Genomic DNA, 21,872 nt, shown 5'->3' with positions numbered 1-21,872 from the left:
CAAAATGGGATATATATACAAATAATTACTAATACTGAAAGAAAAGCAGGTCCAGCAAACATGCATTAACTTGGCCACAGATTATATATCTAACCAAATACTACAAGCAGCAGACCAAGCGATTCCAAAGCAATCCAACAAACTATCAGCACACTCAAAATTTTGGTGGAATAATGAATGCAGCACGGTTAAAAAAGAAAAGAACAGAGCATGGAACTTTTTTTTTTTTTTTTTGTGTAGTTGTTGGCGCATCGGCTTCTGTGGCTATAGTGCATCTCCCAAGGTTTTTGCAGTACTTGGATCCAAGCCCGAGGCGGGATTCGAACCCGCGACCTTTGGGTTACCAGGCGGGCACTTTACCCACCCGGGTAGCCCGGTCGGCACATCTTCAGGAAGTTTCCAACAACCGCAAATCTCGTCCGCTTTAAACAGGCTCGGGCAAAAGCAAAACGTATTAGGCAGACTAGCAAAAGGGAAGCATGGAGACATTTCGTCTCCACAATTACAAGAACTACAAAAACGCAAACGATATGGACCGAAATACGACGTATGTACTCCAAACATTCACGCATCAACCTTCCCATACTAACTGTAAACGGTTGTGATGTTACAACACCAGTGGTGTTTGCAAATGCATTGGGCGAATCGTTCATGAAAATCTCAGCCACGACATCTTACAGACCTCATTTTCAAGGACACAAGGCACAAGCTGAGAAGCATTTCATCAACTTCGAATCGGCATCTAGTCACATACAATCTCCCTTTTACAATGACAGAATTGCACCATGCCTTAGCCACCACCAAGCTCAGTGCAGCAGGACCAGATGGAATACACTACATCATGATAGCACAACTTACTGAACCAGTCCTTGTTAAAAGACATTGTTACTTTTTTATACTAGAATTTTCAAAGAGAATACCTTCCCGAACAAATGGCATCACGCTTATGCTTTGGCATTTCCAAAACCAGGAAAAAATTCTACAAATCCACAACATTACCGACCTATTGCACTCACCAACTGTATGAGCAAGGTCCTAAAAAAAACTATCAATGCCCGACTAACCCGGTTTCTAGTCCAAAACAACCTTCTTAACCCGGTACAGTACAATGCGATTTCCGTGAAGGCAGATCCACTCTTGATTTACTGACCAGGGCAGAAATAAACATCCGCGATGCTTTTGTACGAAAAGAACGCCGTGTCATGGTTCTTTCTGACATAGAAAAAGCGTTTGGAGGTACGGCATAATGCGAAACCTATACGATCTAGCACTACGCGGACACCTGCCAGAAACTTCCTACACCATCGCTCATTTTAAGTTAGAGTCAACAACCAGTTATCTTTAAATTTTATTCAGGAAAAAGGAGTTCCACAAAGTTCAGTACTGAATACCACTCTATTTAACATAATAATGAACTTCATAAACGGCCGCCGTAACCGACTGGTCAGGCGCTTTGGTGCACGTGCTTTGAGTGATCGGGGTACAAGCCCGTGACTGCTAAATATGGTGCTGTTTCTTGTATTCTGTCTATCTTGTGAACTCCTCTGACCGTTTGGTCGTCCCGGAGTATAAACGGAATATTTATTTATTTATTTATAATACAGGGTCTACCACAAACAGTGTCCACTACCCGTATGCCGATGACTTCAGTCTCTCCTGCCATTCGCCAAATATGAAAATAGCAGAAAGACAGTGGCGAAGTGCCATCAACAAAGTTGTAAAATGGTCACAAAACAATGGCTTTCGCCTCTCGCTCCAAAAGACTGTTGCGAAACACTTTTGTAGAAAGCGTAACCTACATCCATACCCAGAACTTCACTTAGAAAATCAAATCAACCCAGTGGTTCGCAGTGTCCACTTTTTTTGGTGTGGTTCTAGACCAAAAACTATAACCTTCCTCGAACATATAAAACGGCTCCGGATTACTCTGCCTTAAGAAGCTAAACATCTTAAGAGTACTGTCTGGCACAACATGGGGAGCCGACCGTTACACGTTACTGCATTTGTATCATGCATTAATACGGTCACGTCTAGACTACGGCTCTGTGGTCTACAAAAAAAAAAAAAAAAATTATATTTAGGCCACCCGAATAATGAAATTCATCCTTTCTTTGTTTGTTATTTGATTTTTAGGAGCATTAGCAACTAAGGCCATATTGCTCCGGGGATATACGGTGGTCATTCCCTGACCTTTCCGCATCCTCCGTATTTGGTGGTCACGTGCTCGACCCCCCCCCCCAGTCTAATCAAGAAGCGTGTGCTACGTACTGCCGCCCACGGAGGTGCCGAAATTCATCTGCCATGCTGTGTCTTATGTCTGTTAATTGCGTGTGTTCTATGGTCTATTTGTCTGTTTGCTGGACGAAAAACCCCAGTTTCTAGGGGGAAAACCTTGCTGTCTACGCCTGAGACCGACTAATTGAGCCACGGAGTGAAATTTAGGAAGATATCGTTTCACAATGTAATCATTTCATTTTCCAGCAATATTTTCTGCAAGTGAAAAATCGCAGCGATTTTTTCTGCAATTTGTTTCGTATTTAAGTCGACATTAAAAGGATAAGAAATATATTGAACAATGTCTTCGATTGTTTTAAAATCACCGAATCTGGTTTCAAAATCATCCACAAATTTCTCAATTTCGGAAACATATTTCTGTCTATTAAATTCAAAAACAGGATATTTTTGCAAATGATCTTGCATATTTGCAAAATGATCGAATTTTTTTGATTTGAGATCCTTGGTCATTGTCAAAAATTGATATTTATATGCAGAAATACTACTAATCATGTCACCCATATTTTTATTTTCTCCTTGTAATTCCAAATTGATATCGCTTAATTTACTTTTAAAATCTGCCAAAAAAGCCAGATCACACAACCACTCATTATCTTGTAACTGCTGCTGATCATCTCCCCTTTGATCAACAAATTTTTAAATTTCATTTAGCAAATTTCGAAATCTCTGTAGAAACTTACTCCGACTCAGCGACCTCACATCTGTGGGTAATATCAGATCTGGTTCATTTTCATCGAGTTGCATTTTGAAAAGTCTCCTTTGAAGAGATTGCCCTCTGATGGAATTCACTATTTTGACAGCTATGTCCATAACACTTTAATATTTTCCTGGCTAACAGTTATTGGTGGATGATACAGTGGTAACTCAAAAAATCTGTGAATTCATCATCCTTTTGGCACACTGATGAATCCGTTAAGATGCCCCATCATTACTTTAGCTCCATCTGTTGTTACTGATACGAGCTTAAATAGTGGTAATTTCATTTTTTCAATAAAATTTTAATGAGTTAAAGATATCAAGACCTCTAGTTCTTTCTTTTAACGAAACCACACCCAGCAGTTCTTCTCTAGTGGCAGAACCATCGAAACCATACGAACAGAAACGAGCAATTGAGCTGTGTCACTGACGTTTGTACATTCATCCAATTGTAAAGAAAAGAACACACAATTAGCAATATCAGCACGCAATTGTTCGCTCACATTTTTACTCATTTTTTCGATATGCTGCACCAAAGTATTTCAAGATAATTGCAGATCTTGAAGAGCACTTCTAATTTCAGTTTTGTTCTTAAAATTTTCAAAAAGAGAATCTGTTATTTCTAAAAATGAGTCTTTGATGAATTGACCATCAGAAAATGGTCAATTTAAAATCAGATGACCCACTTTAAATGATGCTACAGTTACTGCTTTAGATTGTAAATTAGGTGTCACGAAGAAATTTTGTTGCGCGAATAATCTGGATTTAAGTTCTTTTATTTATTTTTTCTTAGGTCACGATTAGGTGGAAAACCCGATTGGTGTTTAGCATGGAGTGCGTTGAAGTGCCTTTCTAAATTTCCTTTTTTGGGTATAGCCACGGAAGCATCGCAAATCAAACATTTTTCTTTTATCATTACAAAAAAAACTATTCTAGTTCCCACTCTTGGTGAAAATGATACGTTTTACTCTTTTTATTAGTATTCATTTTAAATCAAAGGGTATTAAAGTAACATATAAGTACTGTCCAGTTATTTATATTAAGTAAGCTAAATAAGAAGTCGACATGCTCTCCACAACGAGCGTGAATTTTCACTAAACAAGCCTAGCAGTTGTGCGGCGATAAGGGTAGTCACGTGGTTCAACGGACAAAGAAAATATTAAAATTCGTCGTGATGGAACAAAATTAAAGCTGCAATCAACTTGTTGGCCACCCCTACTGTGGATCATTTTAACATACCAGTCTGATTTCGAGTTAATTATAAAGAAGCGAAGTGTTGAGCACTGGCAACACATCTGGAAAAATCAAGTTGGTAACAAAGTGCTCCATATGAAGAAAGATCTCGGACCTTGGAAGTGGCGTATACGTGAGAACAGACACGAAGAAGTAGTACTAGCTCGACTACGAATAGATCACACGCACCTGACTCATCTTCTTGCAGGCACTGATCGACCACGGTGCACAGGGTGCAACACTCAGCTCACCGTCCAGCATGTACTTATTGATTGTCCCAAATACAATACTGATCGACAAGCTAACGTTTACCTCATTTTCATTACCTCATCAGGACAAACACCTCTTTCAGCACTTCTGTCCACCTGGCAGACACGCCACATGTAACCGAAATTTTTGGTTTCCTCAAACAGATAAAACTGTACAACACAGTATAAACTTGAATAACATCTATGCAGATATATAGCTATGTTTTTAACATCACCATAGTTAGGTGCATTATGGCTTTGCTACAATTGCACCGTAAAGCCTACAAACAAACTCATTATTTTTTGGTGTTTTTTTTTTTTTTTTTTGCATTCATTGTATTCCTCCAACCTATCGGATCTTTCTCAACGTCCTGCGCAATTGTTTTATCATGAAACGCTAAATACGAAAGGTATAACCTGCATTTCAGTGCATCAGTTTGAAGGTTGAGAAAACTTTTGACATTACACTTGAACTTCTGCAGACTAATTTTCGGAATATACTTGTGAGAGAGGGTTTTCCAAAGGACAGAAGTAGAGGGGAAAAAGTGTGTGTGTGTGTGTGTGTGAAATCTAAGGCACCGAAATGTTTTTTCTTTTCATTTTAGTAAGGAAGAAGAAGACTGAAGGTGAGAGGTCGGGAGAATACAGTGGGTGCTGCAGATTTTCAAAGCCTCATCTGGTTGCGAGGTCCACTGTGAGAGCATCCTTGTGAGAAGGATGCATTACTAGTCAAGAGGTAGCCACTTTCAGGTACTTTACCGTGTCCCGTCAACCTGACAGTCTCTCTTAACTTTCTAAAGTTACCGTGGTGCCCCCCCCCCAGTTATTATCTAATTTATCATACTTACAGTTACTTCCCAAAAAGGAAATAATCTTTAGGGATGATATATATATATATATATAGTAGTAGATATGGCAAATAGTTAACAGTTGAAAGGTAAAATATTCAATTGTAAAGGTGATGCAAACAGTGGAAACTCTACTGCAATACCAGGTTCTCTTACTACAAGAGACGGGAAGTTACGCTCCCGGTATTTTCCGAAGTAATTGCTTTACCACTCTTCCTTCACTTTAACTATACACTATCTTTTTCTACATTTCATACCTCAAGAACTATTAGAGCAATTCGAGGGGGATTGAGGTACTATCACCTTCCTATAACCTTGTTTCCGTTCTCCTTTCTTTAGCATAGCTGACTATCTTTTATCATCAAATAACAAGTTTATAAAGCATTATTGGTTCTCTACTATCACCATTATTTGGTTTTTACATTGTTTTCATGGTCTGGGCTATCGGTCGGGCTAAAGTCATCTAGCTTGTTAACCACCTTAAAATTGTTTCCCCCCCACCTTATCTAAATATCTCATACTATAATCTAGTATATCTTAACGAATTATATATCCTTATGATACCTTATGATTCATCAGGTATAACAAGCAGAGGACAACAGAAACTGATAGCTCGCTAATTGTAGGTAAACACATTGCAAGGGTTAGCCCTCGATAAAGTCCTTTGTAATGTGTATCCACCAATCTATACTGCAATTGGCTTGACATGGGAATTTAGTAATTATCCTTATTTATTTGTTTTATTTTGCCTATAACAATTATATGTTTCCCTACTAGGTTATACCATGGACCAAAGTCAGCTAGGATTGATATCACATCCCTTAGTTACCACCTACTCGTTCATACTATGTTCATATATATATATATATATATATATATATAGATAGATAGATAGATATAATAATCTTAAAGGATGATAACTTTAGTGTCTCAGAAGACCGACATTGTCATCTTATTGGTAGTCAATTGAACCTTGGCATTTGGGGAGTTGGTGAAGATGAATGCCTCCATTGTTTGCCCATCTGTTTTGTTTCTGGATCAGTGATGGACCCACCATTCATCCATCGCCCAAGTTAGGTCAAAAGATCATTATCTCTACAACGCTTCAACAATTGTGCGGAACACTCCTGTAGAACTTTTGAGGAGGTGTCAACAATCTCGAAACCCACCTTAGTTACCACCTTAGACATGGCACAAATTCATACATTATGATACAAACAAACCGACAGTTTGCTTCATTTGCAATAAAAGTATAGTCATGCTTCTGTCTTCAAAGATTAGTATTCGATTAAAGTCGCAATGGCAGGGACAGATAATTAAGTTGAGTCTTCTTTCTTTTCAGTCATCGTATGATGGACAATCCTCCCCATTTGTACAACTTTCATTTCCTTATGGACTTGTTTTGGTTCTTTGCCTTGCAAATTAAAAAAAATTATAAAGTTTTATATAATTTTATAAAGACATTTTATAAATTCTATGAATTTTATAAAGCAAGATCGAATAAAACAAATAAATATATATCTCGTGAAACTTAGCAGTATGTATATACACACTACAAAACCGAACATATGTATATACACACTATTAAGTATACTGGAGGCGTATATATTTTTAGGTGAGGGGAAATATGAATATTATTATTATTATCTCATTGCACTTGCCTCTGCTCTTTCCACTTAATACAGAAAAACATTAACTGCCAACTCCTAAACTAACCAGAAAGCTTCCATCTGATCAATCATTACCAATATGGACTCCGCTAGGGTGGATTCACTGCTGATATACTGGCTTATGTTATCCGTCATTTGGTGAAAATCAAGCAGCTGCTCTTTGTGGCATAAAGGTATCTACGCAAAATTAATTATTCCTGCTCGGGGACCACCTGCCCAAAAAAAAGTTCAAACCGCCGTCATCGTCAGCCCCAAGCTCCTTAACATCCAAAAATGCCTGCAAGCCGCCACCCTTATACCTTGACATGTCCTTGAAACGTGTGACGTCTCGCTTGCTGTAACACTATTGACAAACTGGGTGAACACCATTGCACAAAATTCCTCATCAAAGAAGATAAGGAGTAAGATTCTCATCTTACTCCAAAGCCTGGTGGAATCCAAATTTACACATGGCCTTCCTGTTAAAGCAGCAGCTACACCAGATCTGGAAAAGAACTTAACAGACTTCTGATCGGATAACTTATTCAAGAGCACGAGCGCAATTTAATAGGGAGAATTCGCGAGCAATAACAGCACACCTCAGCGCCCAACTTCAAAAAGGGAAAATCCCATACCGCTTCAGATCCCATAGCTTTTCTAGTCAGCTGGACCCAGCTCAATGCCTAGATCATATTACCAGATTCAATACGCGTGCAGATCAACTAAACTCTCTTTTATGTCCCGACAATGAATTACAACAAAAAATCTTGCATTCCATCACCATCTCTACACGCCAGCTGAGCAGCGATAAACTCCCTTCAGCGACAGCAACCGCGAGGGCCGACAAAATACCACAATTCATGGTAAAGTGCCTCAGTCCGTTCATCCTCCAACGCTCAAGTCCATCTAAAACGGAATTCTAACCACAAGAAATTTTCCTAAAGCCTGGAATAGCTATCTTGTCATACCACATCCAAAAGTTCGAAACCCCACTTTACCCAGGCACTTTCGGCCGATATCTAACTCCTCAACACTCCTGAAAATCCTGGAAAAAGCTATGCTGCCCACCTTAATGAATCAGATTCTTGGAGATAGGCCGCCACAGGTCCACTACGCAATCCGAAATCGATCCACAGTGACGAACCTCCTTGCAACCATATGTAATATATTGCCGCCTTTGAATAGCAAGAGGAATTCGCAATCACGTACCTGGATATTGAAGCTGCCTTTGACGCCATCAACGTGTCAGCGCTCCTTCGCTTACTGGAAGACCACTATCTAATCCAAGGTAATATCCTCTGGTTCATAGCATCACTCCTCTATGATAGGGTACTACAGATCGATCAACAGCCTCCTAAGTTCGGCTGCTGCCTGTGATAGGAAGTACTTCATGGTTATTTCGGTCGATTTTACTGGGGCGTTCGACACCATCTGGTGGCCGAGCATCCTGGCCAGACTGCGGAAGGCAAAAACACCCATCAACCTTTACAAAATAATGAAGTCATATTTATCCCAGAGAAAAATACAAGTAGTGACTCCGTACAAGAAACTGACCAGGCCTGTTTACAGGGGCTGCCCCCATGGCTCGGTACTGGGACCGCTCCTCTGGAGTATGGTATTGGATGAGTTTCTGGCCTTCGACCTGGGGGAAGTCCACTCACAGCCATTTGCAGATGACCTGATACTGACTGTTGCCGCAGAAAACTGACTTCAATTGGAAACCCAGGCAAATCGAGCAATTCAAATTCTACAAGACTGGATGAAGGTCCATTTTCTTAAGATCTCACCGGGAAAAACCTACTCAATGCTACTGAAAGGAATGTTAAATCTGCTTAGTCCACCGCAAATTAAAGTAGAAAATACAACTATCAAACTACTCAGTGAGATGAAATACCTAGGAATCACACTGAACAGGAAGCAATCTTTCGACCCACACTTGAAACATATCCGAGAGAAAATCAGGAGATATTCTGCCCTCGTTGCAAGAATAGCTAAAAGGGATTGGGGACTCAAGAGACACACCTTGGGGCTGTATTACAAAACGATATTTATACCAGCTATAACTTACGCATCATCCGTCTGGTTCCAGAAAGCAACTACTGCAGTTAACAGACGGACACTAGATTCCATCCAGCGGACAATACTCCTCTCTATTACACGGGTCTGCTGCACTGTGAGTACACATGCTCTGCAGGTTCTGGCGGGAGCACTTCCCCTTGACCTTGAGGTGGCCCGTTCTGCCATGGTGCAGCATCTCGCAAAAGGGCTTCCCTGCACCTTCCTGGGCCACTCCATTGACCCTACAGGAAACCTGAAAAGAGAGAAAACAAATGCCAGACGCAGAAGGGGAAATAACGAAGAAATTTCTGCCTAATGCCGGAAGTTATACCCAAAAGCACCATCATGGTTTCACCTGGACTGTACACTACGTATCTTTTAACAGGTCATGGGGCCCTGAATGCTAAACTAAACAGTTTTAAATTAGTAAACGATCCCCGCTGTGTCTGTGGGGAAGTGGAGACATGGTCTCACATAATGTACAACTGTGACAACTATGAGGATCTCCGCTGCCTCCTGATAACAAAGCTGACTTACTTCCCTCGCGACAGGGAATCAAACCTGTTGGACTCGCAAGAGGAGTATAAGGAGTTGACAAAATTCGCCCAGGGACTGTTCACCCGAAGGAGGACACTTATTGCTATCTACAAGGATCACGAACAGGCACCACGACTAAAATAACCATCCTTGGACCCAACGAAACTGGCTCTCACCCAGATACAAGACCTTCCTTTGGGACTGAACTAGCATAATAAAGGACTCGCAGGAGCCGACCCAAGGCAGCGAAGGAACCCGCTCAAGATTAATACCACGGACCTGACAAACCACAGATGGACTCCAAACACCGGACTGCACGGATGGGATTTATCCCACGAATGACCTTATAATTAGTCTGATCCCTGCTGGGATCAGACTGGGACAACCGAACAGATCGCACCTGTGCTACCAAATGCTATTGGGCGATCTGAATACAGTGCTCAAACCCTATTCACTTTTAATTACCAAACCCCTGGCAGGGGGGGGGAGGAGACTTTTTTTTTTTTTCTCTCTCTCCCTTCCCTGCCGTGCTTTTTTTTTTTTTTTTTAGCCACGCTGGCCCTTTTCCCCCACTCCCCGGGCGGGAGGGGGATGCGACTTCTGGGCTTCTCCTCCCCTCGCCGCCCCTCTCTTCCCTCTGGTGGGTCATGGGCCTGCTCCACTGATTTGGGGGTCATCTTCTCTATGGATCCCTTATTTCTGTCTTTTCCCCCCAGCCTTCAGTCTCCCTACCCCCCTCTCTCTCTCTCTCTCTTTTAATTATAATTACTAGTGTCTGAACCATTGTTAAATTGCTTGAGCCCTACACCCAAAAACTTAATAACATCTATTTGCATAAATAGTGCTTCTTTTTGGCTGACCCATATCTATAACGGTTTTTTTTAATTTTTTATTTTATTATTATTTTTATTTATTTATTACTATTATTATTTTATTTATTTATTTATTATTTATTTTTTTATTTATTATTTATTTTTATTTTATTTTATTATTATTATTTTTTTTAAGGTCCTAGCCTTTGAAATCTCAGGAAATTAGGTGGCAGGACCTGCCAGAGTAAATAACTGTATTAGTGGTGTACCTGGTCTGCCTCCACGAGGCAGAGTGTGGACAACGTTGGATCCCATTAGGGACCCAGCGGCTAAATGACCAGAGGAACAACGGTACACGACACTACACATATACAAAATCCATACACTTTAAACCTCCGGCATTGACAGTGTTCTGTTTCACACCCACAGTGTATAGCACGCAGAGATGGGGGAAACCCCTAGTGCCGTTTGACACTAAACACACTCTACAGATCGATGCCTACAAACAATTGCACAAGAAGTCGATCTCTGCTGGTGTTCCGCAAGGAGGAGCCCTATCTGGCTTGTTATTTACAGCTATCATTGTGCGTCTTATCCGTAAAAATGAGAAAATCATCACCTATGCAGATGATATAAAAATTCTAACGTCTATTGCTTCCAACAATCACCTTGAAGCCACAGCAAGCATTAATGATAGATCTCATCAACGTCGCCTCTTACCTCAAACAGTATGGACTCTCGATCAACCCACAAAAACAAAACTAATGGTGTTCTCTCAGACCAACCCCTGCAATAATAGCCCCAACACTCGATGGAATTGTAATATCTGCCACTCCTACACATGCGGATTTGGAAATAGTATTTGACCAAAAACTCCGGTTTTATGCTCATGTAGGCAAGCTCATTTACAGAGCAGCCTCTCTCCGATGGCTAGCTAAACAACAAATAATTTATGTTAAGGAGCCTCATTTAATTAAGAAATTCATCAGAACAGTAATATATTCTCCACCCCTCTATGCTGCTGAAGTGTGGGCATCAGCAACTATACTATAACGAAGAAACCAATCCTCGCTGCAGAATTCTGTCTCCCACCACAAGACAGAACTACAGCTTTAGCTACCTCACTGGGGATGCAGTGATTGCCTGATATCATGGAAACACATGAATCAGATGACATAACAGGGCTGAGAGTAGAGGAACCAGTAGCAGGAAGTGATCACGCAGTTCTACGGTGGATGATGATGAGAGAGGTAGCAGAAGTAAAAGGCAGAGGAATGGGTTTTAATTTCAGAAAAGGAAATTACGATGCCTTAAGGTACTACATGGCCTCTATTAACTGGGTAGATATCGCGCAGAGAATGAATACAATTGAACTGTGGTACGCTTTTAAAACATTAATCACAGATGCCTTGAATGCGTATATACCATTAAAAAAATACTCCACGAGAAGGGTTCCAAGTTGGATGAATACTGAAGTTGCCACATTACTTGAGCAGAAAAAGGTGGCATGGAAAGGTTACAGAGCAATAAAAAGTACTGAAGCCTATAACAGCTACAAGGTGATGTGTAATAGAACCACAGAAAAGGTTCGACAGGCAAAGGCAGTTTATGAGAAATCACTAGCAAACAGAGCAAAGAGGGGGGATAAAGAATTCTTCACATATATAAATGCCAAGAAGAGCAGGACAAACCAGATCGGACCTTTATGTAAGGGAAAGGGGATAGTAATAAATACACCAGCTGCCGTTGCAGATGAACTCAACAGTTATTTTGCATCGATATTTACAAATGAAAAGCCTTTTGTGGCAAAGGGAAATTGTGGGAGCGAAGTTAAAAAATATGTAATTAATGATATTGAAATTTCGCAAGATTATTTAATGAAAAAACTTTCGAGCCTACAGACCAGTAAGGCTCCTGCAGTTGATGGAATATACCCAATAATCTTAAGGGAGGCGGAAAGTGAGTGCATTGAACCATTGAGGCTAATTATGCGAGCATCACTAGACTCTGGGGAGATTCCCTTGGATTGGAAAAGTGCAAATGTATCTCCCATACATAAGGGTGGCTCTAAAAGTGAAGTGGGAAATTATCGACCTGTCAGTCTGACTTCAGTAGTAGGGCAAATCATGGGGGCAATGATCAAGGGTGGAATTCAGGATCATTTGGATCGAATCGAAATTCTCAAGAATACTCAGCATGGTTTTGTAAAGGGAAAATCATGTTTAACAAATCTGGTTCGCTATTTCGAAAGGGTCACTCACGAGCTGGATTTAGGGAATAATTTCAACATTGTTTATTTAGATTTCAGCAAAGCTTTTGACTCAGTCCCACATGAGCGGTTGCTTTATAAGCTGGAACAGGTTGGAATCACTGGGAAAATCCTTAGATGGATAGAAGGATGGCTTCAGGGCAGGAGGCAGAGGGTTGTGATAAATGGCTATTCCTCAGATTGGGTTGATGTAAGAAGTGTGGTTCCCCAAGGATCAGTATTAGGACCACTGTTGTTTTTAATTTTCATAAAGACATCAACGAAGGGATAGAGGGCGTGATGTCTAAATTTGCAGATGATATTAAAATTGGTAGTGTAGTTAATGATCACTGTCAAGCTGAGCTTCTTCAGAAAGACCTAGATAGACTTCAGGAATGGTCAGAAAAATGGCAGCTATGCTTTAATCCAACAAAGTGTAAGGTATTACACCTGGGAAACAGTAATCCCAAAATAACTTATTCGCTTGGTGGAGTTCAACTAAACCCAGTACTGGAGGAAAGGGACTTGGGTGTTACGATACTGTCAGACATGAAATTCTCTGAGCATTGTAAAGAGGTTGCAAGGAAGGCCCATGGTGTCCTATCGAACTTTTGCAAGTAGAGATAGGGACGTGATAATCCCATTATATAAGGCTTATGTTAGACCACACTTGGAATACTGTGTTCAAGTATGGAGACCGCACCTAAAGAAAGACATCGAGCTTCTTGAAAGGGTGCAAAGAAGGGTAACTCGCCTGGTGAGATCGGCAAAAGGGCGTCCTTATGAAGAAAGACTTCGAATATGTGGGTTGCAGAGTTTGGAAACTAGACACCTTAGAGGAGATTTGATTGAGGTGTTTAAGGCTCTGAGAGGCATCAGTAAAATGAATGAGGACGAAATTTTCAAAATCATAATAAATGATGCTAGAACTAGGGGACATAAATTCAAGTTACGAGAGGAGGGAAATGTTTAGATTGGACTGCAGGAAGTTTTATTTTAGCCAGCGAGTTATAAATTACTGGAATAAGTTGCCTTCATGGGTGGTAGAGGCCGACAGTTTGGGGAAATTCAAAGGTCATCTGGACAGTACTTTCGGGTAAGGGAAGCGCATAGGATGATAGGTTTAATTTCCTTTTTATTTATTTTTTATTTTATTTTTTTATTTATTAATTATTATTATTTAGTTATTTATTTTATTTATTTATTTATTTTTTGTTTTTATCCTTGTTTTGTTCGGATTTTTTTTTTTTTTTTTTTTTTTTTGGCTGGTGCAGCATAAGCCATAGGCTTTCTTGCACGATGCGGCCGTTACTAATACTAAATACAACGACTGCTAGCTGCAGTTAAAATGATCACGGGTCAGATCTCAACGCCGTCCATTTGGGGTTCGTGATACTGGCGAATACCCAAGCCAGAACTTCGGTCAATCCCGATGCTCTGCTCGAGGAATCGGAGGCTTCATATCTCCACACCATCTGCCAAGCTTTCCTGTGCTACGACAAAATTCGTTTGATAGAGAAATGCCATTCGTGGATATTAGACATTTTTATTGTAAATTTGATTGTAAATATAACCGTATGATGTAACTTGTAAATATAGTTAATACTGCGTAATGTGAGGATGTGTAATGGCATGTTTACATTTTTAATTTTACAGTGTGCATTATCCATTATCTATTCTGATGCGAGCTCCTGGCCGTGATGGGACAATTGCAACTTAACTTAAATCTATATATGTACATTGTATTCATTTAGTTGCAATAAAGATTTTCTCTCTCTCTCTGTATTTTAAATAAGCTTACATGTTATGAATTTCCAACTGTTTTTTTTTTGCAATTGAGTATCCATTTTTCTCTCTGACCACTCACTGCGGGTGATGGTAGATGGCACTCAATCCTCTAATGCTGTTATTCCCCAAGGTTCAGTTCTTTCTCCCACTCTTTTCATATTGTATGTTAATGACCTTCTTCCATTGACCGGAAATCCTATCCATAGTTTTTCTGATGGTAGCACATCGCATTCCACCTTCCAGTTTGAGAAACCTTGCCCTGCTGGATAAGTTTCAACTTCTCGAATATCCACTGATAATTTTTAAATATTTATTAGATAATTCTCCAGTGGGGAAAAGATAATTTAATTGACTTCAATCCTTCTAAAACAAGTCCTGTTTTATATCTTCCAAAAAAGTATTCTTCTGCTCCTATGCTTAACTTGAATGACACTTCGATTTCTAGACAAGATCAAATATCTCTATTAGGGATTACCATGACTTCTAATCTGTCTTGGCACAACCACATCACGAATATTGCTTTCTCTGCGTCTAAAAACTGGGTTTTCTCTGTCACTGTCGGCTTTACCTTTCTTCCAAACTGCTGTTCACTCTGTACAAATCGCAAATCCGCCCTACCGTGGAATATTGTTCCCACATCTGGGGAGGTGCCCCCGAAACTTCTCTCCTCCTTCTAGATTCCATTCAAAAGAGAGAAGTTAGGTTAATTAATGACTCATCTCTAACAGAGTCTCTCCACTTTGTCGCATAGACGTTCTGTTTCTTCTGCATGCCTCTTCTATAGATACTTCCATGAGCTTCTTCTGAATTGGCTTCTATAATTTCCTCTCTCTCTCTCTCTCTTCGAAAGCAGTCCGAACACGTGCCGCAACCAGTCAACATCCGTTTACTGTCTAACTTCAAATTCACAGAACCAACTTTTCTTCTTCCTCATTTATTTCTTCAAGGTCCATTTTGTGGAACAACCTCCATTCACACATATTTCCCGAAAATTACAATCTGCAGAAATTGAAGTCTAATGTCAACAAGTGCTGCTTTCACCTTCTCATCTTCCAATTCATGCAGGATACTAAGTAACAGGTTCTAATACTTTTCGTGTTTGGGGTTTTCATTAAAAAAAATTATTGACACCCCCCCCCCCGCCCTCTTATTATATCGTTAACTGCGTGAAGGAATGCATCGGTCAATTTACTGTTTACTGGACGAAAAAAACCGAGTTTTTCTGGGAGAAAAAAGTACGAAATTCTTGCTTGAGACAGATCGACTGATTCAAACACATTAAAAAAAAATAATAATAATAAAAAAAAAACTCATACAATTTCTCGTGAGGGAATTCGAAGTCAGGCTTTTCCGTCCGATGTGCGAACAGCGATTATGAATAAACCTTTACTGCAATTCAACAACACGACCCTTCCTGGCCAATAACCATTGCGCTACCCACCATGTCTGGGAAATACGAAAAATTGATTCTGTGGGTTTGGAGTTTGGCAGTGAACGGATGCCGACTCGGTTGCTGAAAGTGTTCGGATCGGTGTGCAACAGATGTTAATTCAATGTCCATGGAAGTATCTTCAAAAAAGGCATGCAGCAGATAGAGTACGTCTCTGAGACAGAATGTGGAGAGGTTTAGCAAGAGACGGGTCATTAATAAAACTGACGGTCCCTTTTCGAACAGAGTGTAGGAGGTTTTTAGGCACAACATCTGATGTGGAAATAGTATTCCCTAGTGGGCGTGTATTCCCTAGAAGGCAGATTAGATTTTTTTACAGAATGAGTGACTGTACAGAAGAGAAACCCCATTTTTTTACTTGAACAGGAAGCAATATTTCTGATGTGCTTATGCTAACAGAGATTCAAAGTCAAGCGCGGGAGCAGCAACAGACGCTCTTTCGCCAGAAATAAAAGACAGCATTGAGTTTTAGAACGGTTAGAGTTAATTAAGATTTCTGAGTCACATTGGAGATTTCCATGGATATAAAAATTTAAGCTACTGGTGATGGATAGTTGATGAGTTTATATGTCTGGTACGTCTAGACGCATCTCTGAACGGTCCACGTTACGTGTCCATCCTTGCAGACCATCTGCGTCCCTCCCTTGATGGTCATCGTGCACCCACAAGGCAATGAATTCTTCCAGCAGGATGGCCGAGCGGTCTAAAGCGCCAGACTCAAGAGTAAATCTTACCTGTATACTGGTTTTGTCTTCTGGTCCACGTATGTGGCGTGGGTTCAGATCCCGCTCCTGCTAAATTATTTTTATGGATGTTTATTGTTATCCGGACAAATATTCATATCCTGGCGAAGTTATTGACAGAAGATATGACACGCTAGTCCTGTCCGGCATCATCTCACACCCACGAAGTCTGAGGTCATCATGCAGTCTCCAAATCAAAGCCACTTCGCTCCAACCTAATCTCCTTGAAAAGTACTAACGGAATGTTCTCGCTTAATACAATGGAAATCCTGAATCAGTTTCAAGTAAAGTGTGAAAAATTATGCTCCAGTAAGACGTACACGACGACTATCTTTCAACAAACAACTGAATCGCATCAGTACTAACTGCAACATGATGTGGATATTCCTCTTTGGAGACACTCCGCACGATGGACTTTTTTTTTTCTTACTAAACTGTCAATATTTATGGAAATTTATTCTCCGAGTTGTAAATTTTTTATCCTCTCTGGCTTGCATGCTGTACAAGGGGCGATTGTAAATAGCAATTAATCGAATAAATAAATAAATAAATAAAAAGTTGAAGCTATTTGTACGATGCAAGGTTTCTGAAAGAGGAAGAGGGAAACTGACTGAGAATGGCCACACGCGCGTATGGTTACGACTGTATGGCTTTCTGGTAGGTCGATGAGCATTAGTAATAGCAAAGGAGGACGGCGTTTTACCAACTGTGCTGACCACAAGGGCTTTTAAAGCATTAATTTACAAATAAGTTGAGATAGAAACACCCAATCGGTGTTTTATCTGCGGACTATAGTCGTTGTAGGGACAGTCACCAGGATAGGACTGGAACCCAACCTCGCCCCACCACAAGAAAATAAAATAATTTTTGCTTCGATCTGTAAATGTTCTGATGTATATACTGCGTTTTTCGGGTGGTTCCTCACAAAATCGCACGTACAGTTACCTCGGAGGCTAATGTATCTCTTTTTCCCGGGTCGAGTTCGAACCCGAAGCTCGTCACTGAGAAAATATTTTCGGTCACAACTGATGTTGGAAATTTCTTTTTGGGGAGGAAAGACGCTTACATTGCTGTTTTCGACTTGGGGAAGGTTTGGAATATGTCCCCGCTTTCCAGGAGATGGCGGCACCAGGATGCCAAGGTTTTAAGAATCGTCCCCCGAATGAGGTGAAGTTCGCAAAAGTTTATCTGTGTTTTCTACCCAAATTATTCGTAAAAGTGAGGTACAACGCTCAGCTGTCTTCACTCCCAATGGGGTTTCAAGAATTTTAAATGCAATTTAAACTTGGATATTTCAGTCCTATTTGCGATCCAAGAGAGAGAGAGAAAGAGCGAGCTAATAAATTTATTTTAGAACTTTTAAAAAGTATTTCATGAAATACGTTGATATTTGTGTTGTTTTAACAAAGAGAGGTTTCCCTTCACTGTAATTAATTTGTAATTAATTCTCATTTCCAGCAGCTGCAGTGGAATTCGTTGTAAATGGGGTGACAGACACTGGAAAGAAGAAAGTACGGCCGAGAAAGTATGTAACTACACCATACGCTTATTTCAATAATATTTACGTTAATAAATTATGTTAGTTTATAATAATATGAAAATTATTCCGCAACTTTTTGAAAATTCTAAGAAATTCGAATTTGATTTTGTTTTTAAAAGCGGTCCGTATTTGAAAATGTGATTTAAACTCGTCGTCGATTGGGACGCCAATATTAAGATGATTGCTGGTCGAGTTAGACTATTCCACGTGGCGCTTCTTGTTCTTGTTCTTGATTCGGTTTTCGGAGCATTAGCAACTAAGGCCATATTGCTCTGGAATATGCGGTGGTCATTCTATGACCTTTCCGCATCCTCCGTATTTGGTGGTGACGGGCTCGAACCCCGGTCTAATCAAGAAGCGTGTGCTACGCACTGCTGCTCCTTCCCACCTGGCTACGGAGACGCCTCCACGTGGCGCCGCTGCATATATTTTTCCACTAATCTTGAACTATCTTAGAGGAATGTTGGACATGGAGGAAAGTTTCAAGCTCTTTGAATGATGAAGGTAAAGGAAATCTGCTTCTCATTCTACTATCCGTATATTCCTGCAGTGGCTTAACAATGTTTAATCTATTGATTATGCATATTTGGGAGATGCTTAGCCGTCAGTTTCTGTTCCTCAAACCAAGATTGGATGTGTCTAGCTGTGTATTGGAGCACTATCATCTTGAAATATGCCATCATTTGTGGAAAACAATGTTTGCACCATGGGATGAACTTGGTCACTCAGAATATCAAGGTAATCAGCGGCAGTAATTCGCCGTCCAGGGTGATGCTTGGACCTAAAGAATACCAAGATATTGCTGCCCAGACCTTCGTTAATCCTTCTTCTCCTCCATGTTTGACGGTCGGCATAAACAGGATGATGCGCTTCCTTTGGCATTCTTCAAACGCAAACTCTCTCCCTGATTGCTGGAAAAGCTTAAATGATGAGAAGTATGAATTCGCCTGAAAATATGACATATTTCTAGCATTTCCATCAATAAAGTGGCTTGACAAAAGTGGCCCCGCCATACATTTTAAGCCTTATGAAGTTCTTGCCGAACTGTGTTATTAGGAACTGGATTGCTAAGACTGACATCAGGTTCTGCAGTTATTTTTGAAGCAGCAGTTTATGATTCTAGAATACAATCCTTTTCAGTGTTTCTTCCAATCAGTTTCGATTTTTCTGCCACAATTCGTCCTATCAGATTGTGTTTTTCCACACTCGGTGAGTGCACACATCACTTTCGATGCAGCAGTTGCTCTGGATACATTAAAAAAAAAAAATTGAAGTTTTAATCAATGATACCACCGCTAAACGCGCACCAACAATTTTACCTTTTTAGGATTGCTATAGGCCGGTCATTTTCTTCATGTATCTTTTTATATCACCTCTCAATACACATCAGCTTTTATCGTCTTTCCTTAGTGCTACCCGCAAGAAACAAAATAAAAAAAAAACCATATTGATAAATAGGTCATATAGCCATTACAAAAACTACTATATTTCCGTTATTTTGACCATCCCCCGTATACATCAGATATAGCCGAATATTTTGAGACATCGCCTATTAAAACTGTCCTTAGGATTGTCTTTCGCAGATGATGTTAAGGTCTGCGTTGCTGTGTCCTTCTGGTTGAGTAGGACACTGCGCCCAATTCAACCGTGCACTCAACCAATTTTCACAATGCGCATAACCTTTGAACACCACCATATGGCAATAACCTACAAGGACCCTAAAAATGAAAATTTTCAACCCTACGAAATAAACAATCAATTCATTACACGCGAATACCATCGTTTGAAGTACTGAGGATTCATTAAAAGATTCGCTTGCACATTCCATAATTCGGTGTTTGCCAGACACCTAATTTTGCCGATTCTTGAATCCGCTGCCCCCACAATGGACTCAGAACAGCTCGAAAGTTGAAAAATATTCGACAAAAGTCAATAAGATTTTGCTACTAAAATTAGATGGGGCTAATTTTTCTACAGGAAATCTTCTACCTTCAAAGATGTATTTGTGAATACAATAAAATTTAAAAAAAAAATGTTTGTAACTTCCAGTTTAGAAACTGGTCCGCTCCTGGTTAGAAAGATTATTTATTGAAAACTGTAACGTTGAGAAAGGTAAGATTAAGCCAATCCGCGGTTGCCTGTAATTAAAGGCGCATCCTGCGCACCGTTAAAGACACTCTGAATAAGGTCGGGTGGTGAAACTACTCGCCTTCACACCCCGCTGCGTGTTCCGAAGGCACGTGGTGTGTGCGTAATCGCAAAATCTATAATACGTGATATCGTTCGAATTCCCATCACACACGTAACTCGAGCGGGATGTTTATTATGCTCGTGCAGTATTAAAAAGCAGTGGTGGCCACAAACTGCCCGTGGTAATATCAGGCACGATGCACTTTAAAAGCACGCGAATATCCATCACTTCTACACGCAGCTCTTCGTGCCGGTTTTAAAGTGATAGAAATCCATTGATCTCTGGCAAACAGCGGTCGAAGATCGGAGTCGTCCAACGACGCCTCAAAATTAGATAGGCCATCCATATACACCCCCCTCCTCCTCCTCCTCCGCGGGAAGAGGACGGGGGATTAAAAAGGTGCCTTGGCTCGTAATGGACCCCCTTTCAATGGAGATGAAATATTTCTATTGACAGCTGCCATTCGGGACAAATTGCACTTGACACGTGCAGAGCAGCACGTGGCGAACGAGGGCGGCTCGCTAAATTTCATCGTTAAAAAAAAAAGAGAAAGAAGAGCATTTCTCCGAAATGGTCGTCTGATTACAAAAGTAACTGCAAACGTCGAGTCTGATTCCAAACAAATCCAAAATATCTTTTCTGTAATCTAATTGCCGGTCAGGGACAATTTTAAGCGACACAAACACAACTTTGGCACTTTCCAATCTTCGACCTGGTATTATGGTTGCATAAAGCCACGCGCTAAAAGAAACCGAACTCGCTAACCCAGCAATAACCACTGCCCAAAAATTGCTTGTCCCGCTAAAATAATAAAACTTCCGTTCCACATGCGGATGCGTTCATTTTCAGCTGGAAACATTTTTCGCGACACAGCCTAATGGAACTGTGAGTTGCCGCTCCATCCTACTGTTGTACTGACTTTAGGGCCGTTACTCATTGAGGAGATCGAAGTGCAGCTTGTCTTCTGAAAGTTAGGCAACGTATCACATTTTATCAAAAACCTAACAAAGTCAAAATACAGTAAATATAAATCACGCCATAACACGTGGAAAATAAGTGGGGTCCATTTTTTCTTATTCCATTGAGATTGAAATAGCAGTTATCTAAATATTTATGGAAATGTCCTTCTGCAAGGGACCATGCAAAGACTCGTCTTCTTCCTGCATTCAAATCATTGAGTTCGTAGAGCATCCACACGACATTTCAGCTTATAAATGGAAATCTCGGTTGCAAGCGGGATGAAGCTTGTTATTTGCTGAAGGGTTTCGGGCTCATCAGCAACTGAGGCCATATCGCGCCATACATCTGTAAATAATTCTGTAGAGTGTTCGATGCTCGGACTACTGGTTGCTGGGTCGGTAAACCTACGTTTTTTTGGAGGAAAAAACCATGCTTCCCTCGCCTGTGACCAACTAACTCAGCCACGTTCTGAAAAAGTTCATAAAAATACCCTGCGTCATTGAGAGGATTCAAACTTGAGGCTTTTCTACCAGTTGTGGTGAGCACGGTGATTATACGACCCACAAAGACGTGGGA

The 21,872-nt window shown here is 40.4% G+C and overlaps 1 long non-coding RNA gene across 3 annotated transcripts in view; it reads left to right on the top strand.

Moving 5' to 3' along the window:
• Nucleotides 1–21,872, top strand: part of LOC150077617 (uncharacterized) — a 408,832-nt gene that overhangs the window by 352,146 nt on the left and 34,814 nt on the right. For 2 of the 3 annotated variants that reach the window (XR_016547714.1, XR_016547715.1), the window contains exon 3: nt 18,064–18,130. This is a non-coding gene — a long non-coding RNA (uncharacterized LOC150077617). Of the gene's footprint in view, nt 1–5,077; nt 5,223–18,063; nt 18,131–21,872 lie in introns of all 3 variants that reach the window. The other variant, XR_016547716.1, reaches the window with a different exon arrangement.

This window comes from Mastigoproctus giganteus, chromosome 12, assembly GCF_048544385.1.
Source record: "Mastigoproctus giganteus isolate SK-2022 chromosome 12, ASM4854438v1, whole genome shotgun sequence".
NCBI classification, from domain to species: Eukaryota; Metazoa; Arthropoda; class Arachnida; order Uropygi; family Thelyphonidae; genus Mastigoproctus; species Mastigoproctus giganteus.
Note: the sequence above shows the minus strand (reverse complement) of the source record. Positions and strands in the feature narration are given on the sequence as shown.